The following is a 10,274-nucleotide window of genomic DNA, read 5'->3' on the forward strand; positions in this document are numbered from 1 at the left end:
CACTTCCTAGATTGGTGCAGATCTGTCACCTTGTATGACTCCCCCAGTTTCCAAATTGAGCTTCTGAAGTGGTCTGATTTTCACATCACTGTTCCAAAGTCAGCAGCTATTACCCATAACTAATATAATATGACAACACTCCTCAATGTCTCATTCTTCAAATGCCCTTAGTAATTGCCATCATTCAATATTTAGAATTATAGAATCATAGAATCATAGAATCGATTGGGTTGGAAAAGACCTCCGAGATCATCGAGTCCAACCCTTGGTCCAAATCCAGTCCATTTACTAGATCATGGCACTCAGTGCCACGTCCAATCTGCGCTTAAAAATCTCCAGGGATGGTGAATCCACCACCTCTCTGGGTAGCCCATTCCAATGCCTGATTACTCTCTCTGTAAAGAATTTTCTCCTGATATCCAACTTAAATCTCCCCTGGCGGAGCTTAAGCCCGTGCCCCCTTGTCCTATTGCTGAGTGCCTGAGAGAAGAGACCAACCCCCACCTGGCTAGAACTTCCTTTCAGGTAGTTATAGACGGTGATGAGGTCACCTCTGAGCCTCCTCTTCTCCAGGCTAAACAACCCCAGCTCCCTCAACCTCTCCCCATAGGACTTATGCTCCAGTCCCTTCACCAGCCTTGTTGCTCTTCTCTGGACCCGCTCCAGCACCTCAATATCTTTTCTGAACTGAGGGGCCCAGAACTGAACACAATACTCAAGGTGTGGCCTCACCAACGCAGAGTACAGGGGAAGGATCACTTCCCTGCTCCTGCTGGTCATTCTATTTTTGATACAGGACAAGATCCCATTGGCCTTCTTGGCCACCTGGGCACACTGTTGGCTCATGTTGAGCTTCCTGTCAATTAGTACCCCCAGGTCCCTTTCTGCCTGGCTGCGTTCCAGCCACTCTGTGCCCAGCCTGTAGCGCTGCAGGGGGTTGTTGTGGCCAAAGTGCAGGACCCGGCACTTGGCTTTATTGAACTTCATCCCATTGGAATCAGCCCATCTCTCAAGTCTATCCAGATCCCTCTGCAGAGCCCGCCTGCCTTCCAGCAGGTCGACACTCCCTCCCAGTTTGGTGTCATCAGCAAATTTGCTGATGATGGACTCAATCCCCTCATCTAACTCATCAATAAAGATATTAAACAGGACTGGACCCAACACAGACCCCTGGGGAACACCACTGGTGACCGGCCGCCAGCTGGATGCAGCTCCATTCACCAGCACTCTCTGGGCCCGACCCTCCAGCCAGCTCCTAATCCAGGAGAGGGTACACTTGTCCAAGCCATGGGCTACCAGCTTTTCCAGGAGTATATGCATGCTGGGAAAATGTAGCTTATAAGTATAGAGTCTGTTATGCACAGACATTCTTCTCAAACTTTTATTTCTGAATTCTCAGAGGTAATATGAACCCTATGGATGCAAATACTTCAAAACAAATACATTTCAAAGTAATGTTTTATTCTACAGGGAATATCCTTGAAAATATAATAGAAGGAATTCTGACCAAATTGCCTTCTGTTTGCCTGCTACCAATAAAGACAGATCACACTCAGTTTGCAGTACTGAAGCCATTCAGGTATGCCCACAACCCACTAGAGTTAATCCTGAGCTCTGCACTAACTTTGCCAAGGCAGCTCTAGATTACAGAAAAGGAATACGGACAAATAATGACACATAATCACCACTTGTGTTCTTCAAGGTGTGTTATCCTGCTGACCTGTTCTTTCCTCCCCAGTATCAAACATTTCTTTTATGAGAGTTTTTCTTCTGTAACAGAGTCATTTAGTATCCTATTTCCCATTGGGCTCAAGGGCCTGATTTTGCTGCCCTTTCTCACAAAAACAGCACTTTATCACATAAACAGATGCACTAAAACTGCAAGTACTTATACACAAAATAGAGTCAGGGTGACAGAACTGAACCCTTCCTGTTTAAATAGTGCTTTATTCCTTAGGTACAACTAGGCCACTGCTAGCACTTTGCACTGCTTTGGCACTGTAAAAGGACCTTGAAATGAGTGCAAATATGAATGTTAAATCAAAATCACTGCTGTGCATGCATACTGCAAAGTCATTAGCAACGTACAGAGTGTGAATGATGGACACACAGGTGGTGTTCCTGTGCACAGCAGACAGACAAGGAATGACTCATGGGTGTGCATGGCCAAATGTCAAGAATAAAAGTATCGCAATAGTCAGCACTCCACTCCTTTATCAGATGTTCAAATGGCTAGACTAGATCCTTGCATAGAAAGGGGGGGAGTAAAATGCCCTACAAAAGCAGCAACTTCAGCCCTTAGACCGCCAGTGGAAGTCACTGAGACCATATGAGCTTTCCTAATGCTTTCTATTACAAACTTTCTAAAAAGTCATATTGGTCTATCACAAATGTTGACATGTGACTGGGGCCCAAAGAACCATGGCTCAAAACTTAGTAAGAGAAAGGTGCCATTAAAAAAAGAAGCATCACTTAAGAAGACTAGCTCTGAACAAAATTAACTCATTTTCTACACGATATGCACTTTATTTAGATCAAGTTAGAAGAATTAAACATGACTTTGGGTAAAATCCTCTCCTAAAAACATCGACTTGACTTCTTGGCACCTGGAGATGAGAGAAAGCATTAACAAAAGCAGTATTTTTCCCTCTACCTTGAAATCTTAAGACTGTGACTTGGTCAGTCAGATGAGTAATCAACTAACCATCCCTCCACCATCAAGTATTTGACAGGGTGTTATTTTATCAGTGCTAAAAAGCACTGATGTCTAAGCTCATTACATAAAGTTTCTGAGGGAAGAAATCTTTTCAGCCTGCAGACAACATGAACAGAAGTGTCTAAAGAAATCTTTTAAAGACTTTTGAAAAGTAAACCAGTTGATTTTCAAGTATTTGACTGGAGCCAAGTTTTTACTGTCACTGTCCTTGAAAACATCCTCAGGAAAAAAAGTAGAGGGTATTTAATTGCATGAAATGTAAATTTATATGTATCAATTATACTTAATCTGCATTAAAATACGTATTTTTTTATGGTCTCCAACAGGATAGTTTAATGGACTCAAATATATTGAAGTTAAGTAGAAACAGAGGACAGTTTTGTCAGAACTAACATGGACCCACATACTTAACAATGTCTCTTTCCTTTCTGGGATGTTAATCTAACTAAAGATCAGGTAAATTTTGATTTGCTTTAGTTTTAAGGGTTAAAGAAGAAACGAAAAAGAAAGTAAAGAAAAACAGAAATGAACGATTTTTCAGGTGACACTTAATTGAAAGCACAGCCAATGATGGTAGCAAACACAGTCAAGAACAGAAGAGTTTTAAGCTAAATGCCCAAGCAACATGACAGCATATGCAGTTAAATGGGGATAAATTTAGAATTAGACTAGCAGCAAAAAAAACCCCTTCAAAACCTCAAAACTTTTTCTGTTGAACAAGAAAGTAATGCTAAGCTATAAGAATATGGAGAAAGAGATTAAGGAGAGCAATATACATTGCTAACTGCTAATATGACATAGGTTTTATTGTAAAAAGGAAGAGTTTGCTCTGTAAATCGGACTGGTTAGTCAAGATTCAAAATCTTGCCTATATACACTTATAATTCATACTGAAAGTAGTTGTTTCAGGTCTTTAGGGAAAAAGTAATTTTCCAAAACAGTGGAAATTCCACAGATGAGATAGAAATCTAGAAAGTCTTAAAGTAGAATACCTATGAACAAGATTTAAATGTCTTGGAAAGTTGCCATTATTTTCCCAGTGTGATTAAATCCAGTTAGTCCTAATCTTTCATTAGAAATCCTTTTTTAAAATAAATAATGGGTAATTTATTACACAATGTCCCTTTTTTTATGATGACTTTATAGAACAGTTGGGTGCTTTATATTTATTGCCTTTTGTTAAAAAATTAAAATTGAAAATATATGAGTTAGCTTGTTGCACCTTTACACACTAACTCAACTACAGAAAGACAGAAATCTTGTCACCCAGGAGAAGTGCTTGAATTATTGCCCTGCTCTCAAAGTGGTTGATCCTGTGTCTAAGTAAATCTCCCCAGATTCATCAGCAAATCATAAAGTATGCTCTATTCAGTACCTACCACTGCATTATCTTTTAGGGACATGCACTGAGATTCTACTAGTCCCATTTCCAACTTAAAGAATTTGCATTCAGAGATTGCTTGAATCTTCCATTCCTTTATGGGGATTCTCAAATTCAGACATAAGACGTAAAGAAAAGCTCAAGTACATTTGTGGAAAACCTGACGGGAGAAGACAGAAGTTTTAGACCATCCAGAAAGACGGGATGCTTCAATCCTTTTCTTTAACCATACTGACCAAAACTGTACATAACAACAGAATCACAGAGTCACAGAATATGCTAAGTTGGAAGGGACCCAAAAGGATCATTGAGTCCAACTCTTAGCCCTGCACAGGACCATCCCCAAGAGTCACATCATGTGCCTAAGAGTATTGTCCAAATGCTTCTTCAGCTCTGGCAGGCTTGGTGCTGTGACCACTTCCCTGGGGAACCTGTTCCAGTGCCGAACCACCCTCTGGGTGAAGAACCTCTTTCCAATATCCAACCTAAACCTCCCCTGACACAACTGCAGGCCATTCCCTTGGGTCCTGTCACTGGTTACCACACAGAAGAGATCAATGCCTGCCCCTCATTTTCCCCTCACAAGGAAGTTGTAAATGCAATGAGGTCTCCCCTCAGACTTCTCCAGGCTGAACACACCAAGTGACCTCAGCCACTCCCCCTCATATGGCTCTCCTCTAGACCCTTCAGCATTCTCATTGCCCTGCTTTGGACACTCCCTAATAGCTTAATATTTTTCTTAGATTGTGGTGCCCAAAACTGCCACAATATTCCAGGTGAGGCTGCACCAGCGCAGAGCAGAGCAGGACAATCCCCTCCCTCGACTGGCTGGTGATGCTGTGCCTGATGCCCCCCAGGACACGGTTGGCCCTCCTGGCTACCAGGGCACTGCTGAGTCATATTCAACTTGCTATCGACCAGGACCTCCAAGACCCTTTCCATGGCACTGCTTTCCAGCATCTCATTGCCCAGGCTGTATGTACCTCTGGGGTTGCCCTGTCCCAGGTGCAGAATCCAGCACTTCCCCTTGTTGAACGTCATGTGGTTGGTGACTGCCCAGTCCTCTAATTTGTTCTGGTCTCTCTGTGGGGCCTCCCTGCCTTTGAGGGAGTCAACAGCTCCTCCCAGTTTTGTGTCATCTGTAAAGTATCCCTTCCAGTCCTGCACCCAAGTCATTGATGTAGATGTTGAAGAGTACAGGGTCCAAGATGAAGCCCTATGGAACCCCACTGGAGACAGGTCACCAGTCTCATGTCACCCAAGTCACCCTGTGTGCTCACCCCCCACATGATGTGTTTATCCAGCTGTGTGCTGGACATTTTGTCCAGAAGGATCCTGTGAGAGACAGTATCGAAAGCTTTACCGAAATCCCAAAAGATTGCATCAACTGGCTTCCCTTGATCACCCAGGTGGCTTACCTTGTCATAAAGGGAAATCAGGTTTGATGAGCAGGACTTTCCTCTCATGAAGCCGTGCTGGCTTGAGTTAGCAGAGAGAAAAGCTAGTCTTCTAATTTCACACAGCTTTATGAAAACATTATTCTTTCACTGTTGGAAAGCTGATGGAAACAGCACCCACACTGTATTACTCCTGAAAAGGTTGCTGAGATATATGTGGAGATTCACACAATGAGACTGATGTTGCAAATTACAAAACAGTACCTCACTGAAAAACATAATGAGGTATTTCAGGAAGCCAAAGAGAAAAGTCTTTCAGTGCATTTATCTAAGCAATCACAATTCACACTTCAAGGCAACAAAAGCAATAAAATAAGTATAATGAAAGAAATTCACTTGTCACTTGTCTAGATACTTTTAATAAATAAGGAAGGATGTCGTCCTAAAGAAAGAGTGCTGATCTGTTGGTCTGTTGACACATTTTCTTCCATAAGTTCTGCTACTAGACAGGCTATATAATAGTCTTTGCAACACAGAAAATGTGAATTCTCTGCAGTAAAGCACTACCTGCTAGGAATAGAGGCAAAAATGGACCTTCACCCAGAAATCAATCATGTTATGGTTAGTTACCTCTTTCCTCATTAGCAGCACTGGCTGTAGAGCAAACATCTGGTCCAGACACATGGATCTTTAATAAAACATGGCAATAATTTGTTTTTCAATTTTCTGTAACATCCAAATATATAACCAGGAGCACAGCTTAGAATAATCCTTCTGCTCTGTATTTTCCCTCTGACAAAGAAAAAAAAAAAAAAAAGGCCAAAAAGGAAGTACCAGGGAAGGCTCGAAAATTTCTAACTGACATCTGTTTGCTGATAGAAATGTAATAGTTAGATATGTAAGTTAAGTTCGTAACACCCACTTCAAGAGATCTTGAGGCTAGTGTGGGCCTTTGAGCACATACAGCACATACCTACCTACCACTGTTCACCTGTAATTCAACACAGAATTCTTGAGTAATTCTTTCGAGGGAGGTAGAAAGAAAGTACTGTTATCCCCATTTTATTGACTCCAAACCTGAAATAGACAGCTCAGTAACTAATTTGAGGCCCCAGAAAGAAAAGTTATCAAAGACAAGCTTATACTGTAGGAAGTCATGAAAAGTTCATGCTCTTAAGTAACAGGAAACACTGCTTTCTGCCTTCAGAGTAAGTTTCATCGTCAACATTTTCCACATGAATATTTAACAGTCACAAAAATGTCACATTCTCCTCTTTTTTTTTTTCCTTGTTTTATAGCAAGAGTATCCCAGAATACATACTATATCTTCTGTTCATCTCTGCTCTTAATCTTGTAGCTCTCATGGAAAAGTTTAACCCACATATCATTTTACTTAAGACTTCGTGCATGAATTTCCTCTCTGAATCTCTTGGCCATATGAATAAGACCCAGTCGTGTCTCCAGGAAGGGATGACCTGGAGTTCAACATTTCTGTACGGAGGCGACCTGTGCCAAGTGATCCAAAAAAATCTCAAGAAGGGTTATCTCAGAGAAACCGATGCCTCTAAAAATGTCTTTCTTTTTTTAGTATAGGCTATAAGGTTTCTAGACAACCACCTCAAACATAAATTCAGACAGCTAAACATAGGCAAGAAAAAGCCTTGTCCTCAAGTGGGTGGGAAAGACGCTCCACTGATGTGAGACTAGACCAGATGGCACAAGAGCCTAGTCAGGAAAGAAGACAAGTTTCCCAACCACTCTACATCACTCATTTGACCCTTTCCTAAAAGGGTTGTCTGTCACATTAACTACAATTTTCTCTCTGCAATGAATCCTCAGCCACTGTTTATTGTTTGGCATCAGTTGGCTGGTATCAATCCTGGCAATCTTTTTTTGTCATGTAAATATCTAGGAAGAATAAGAACAAAACCATCAATTCATATCACATAGACCACTGAATCATCTTCTGGCAATGACAACTTCAAACCACTATTTACATGGCTGGAAAAGGACTTATAACTTAGATGCTTTGTGACATTGGCAATCCTTTTGCCCTCTACTTGCCCACACTTCAATTTTCTAAGACTTTCATCAGGGAAGAACGTTAAGGAAAGATGGTTTGCAATGCAGTATCAGACACAGTGCTTCAAAAACTTCAGCTTTTAATCACATTTCATTTTTAATAGTCATCTCCCAGATTACTTATTTTTCAGACAGAAGCTTAAGTCATTTGAACAACTTTGTGAGCAATTTCCTTTACCCTATTTCTTCAGACATTTGCAGTAATTTCATATGTACCAGCTCTTTACATTATTTTCTAGCTCATCACTTTTACTATCATTTAGACTCAGAGCTCATTTCTTCAATGTACCATAATTTGTTGTGGGAGCACAGGATATCAAAGGACAAAATATCTTCATCATCTAATGTGCAGCACAATCTACATGTCAAAAAGAAATAGGAAGGTTATTATTTATGCTTCCTTTCAACCACCTCTCTTGCACAGTAGTCAGATTGCTACATTCAAATTACAGCACACCACATCAAAGAAGCTTCATTTAATACCAGGCAAGGAGAATTCATACACTGAGCCTTGAGGTGTAAAATCCTGTAGTTTACATTGTATAGAGTAAGAGAAGTCCAACTCCCTTTGTCCCATCATTGTTCACTGTTCATTAGACTAATCTGTAACATCATCCAGAACATAGGATTTGGATCCTACATGTAACATTTCTTCTATTTCTCTTTTTCTTGCTCTGGTTTATTTTTGTTCTTTCCTATTTCACATTTCCTCTTTGGTGGAAATCTGATTTAGCCGACCAAGACAGAACCTCATTTCATTTTCAACCCATGCCCTGAAAGGTGGATGATGCAAGTTTGCCTGAGTCTTGGGCTGGATGCTAAGATAGCATATTGTGCTTGTCCTTCTAACTCGTGAAATTGGAAGCTAAAAATCCACATCAAAAATAAAAAGTGCAATGTTAGTTTTTGTTGTTCTCTCCATTTTTATGTCTACTTGTGTTGTTTCCCAACAAATGATATAGGAGCATAAACTTAAGAAAAACAATAGCTTGAATCCACTCCAAATATGTTTTTCCAAAAAAGACATTTGATAAAGTCTTTAATACTACCTATAATACAGTTTAACAAGAACTCCCTTCTAAAACATTTTCATACACAAAGGAAAGTAATTAGAGGATGCTGATTAAATGAAAACTTACTTTTTATTATATATTTTTACCAATTTTATTTTAAAATGTATATTTAAAAACCCCACTTAATAAATTACACTTCAAATTCTATAACTACTTTTCTTTTTTTTTTCTGTATCTTTATTAAAAGATTAAAACAATTGCCAGTGTCAATTGCAGACTTAATAAACCAAGGTCTTCATGCTGAAACTTCATGTCCCTACTATCATACAGTGAGTCAGAATAACAGATGAGACCATTTAGGAACACTAATGAAAGTAACACCATTAAAAATAGGCTTTGGGGTTTTTTTTCAAGTTATGCAGGTAGTATGGATTTGTGGGGATGTGGGTATTAATGCCTGTAGTGGTAAAAGGCAATACTGATTTCTGATTGAAATCTGACTATTTTAATATTGACTTTGTTCCATCACATATGCTATCTCCTTTGAAATATGCATGACGGTTTTGACAGCAAATCTCCATCTGGCATCACTCACCTTTCTTACAACTACCCTTGGTTTTTTTGCCATCTCACCCTACACTTGCAACACCTTCTCCTTCCATTACATCCAACCACAGCAATCTTTTCATTCAAAAGACATCCTAAAGATTGCCTTCCTTGTGAGCACATAGAAGGATATTATTCACTCATACAACTGTCTAATTTTCCCATTCATTTAAAATTATTGAGTTTTGCGGAATGCTGCAATATGTTAGTGATCAGCTGTGTCTGTTTCTAGGTGAAACTACCACTACTACTTCTAAGCTGTGATACCTGTGGTTCTTTCCCAAACCTGGTGTGAGTTGTGGTTGTATCCTACCAGCATGCTGGCATCACCCTACCTTCTGCTTCCCTCCCATACTCTTACACTCACTGGGAAATAAGACATGTGGGCAGTTCAGAAGAAAAGGATCGGCATTCCAAACATGGGAACAACATCCAGATGACAGCAAGACAAGTAGTGCAGAACACACTGTGGAGCGGACTTGCCTCTCAGTTTCTGTGATTTAGGGGTTCCCTACCACGCTTTCTCAGTGAAACCTGATGGAGCTCAGATCTGCTGTTCCATGTAATCATCCATCATGATAAACACTGCCTAATAATAAATTCTATGTCAAGGTCTCAGATGAGTGATTGATCTTCCTGTGATAACACTTGTTCTTTCTTACCAACTTCAGTCTGAAATGTTACTTATCACTTGTTTCATCCTGTTCAATATAAAGTTACAAATCCAGCCAAAAAATAATTATGCTTTTCTGTGTGTCTGCAAATGTTTAGCACACTTCTGGGCTCTGCAAGATAGCAATAATAATAATAATCACTAAACAGTAGCCTCCAGCCTTAGAATAGCCTGCAAATGTTAATGCCTAATTAACATGTCAGTGTGCAACATACCCTTGAATTGGAATTCACAAGGTAAAGTTGAAACAGAAAGACACTAAAAGGCTAAATAAACAGAAAGCAATGGATAGAGTCCTTCTGAAGGACAGGGATTTTGTTCTTCAAAGTCAAAAGTCCATATTATCTGCAGCATTTTCTACCATAAATGAAGTATACTATTGTATAATATTAATTTAAAACAAACT

This window comes from Pipra filicauda, unplaced genomic scaffold, assembly GCF_003945595.2.
Source record: "Pipra filicauda isolate LSUMZ 115617 unplaced genomic scaffold, ASM394559v2 scaffold20_size4479445_pilon, whole genome shotgun sequence".
NCBI lineage: Eukaryota > Metazoa > Chordata > Aves > Passeriformes > Pipridae > Pipra > Pipra filicauda.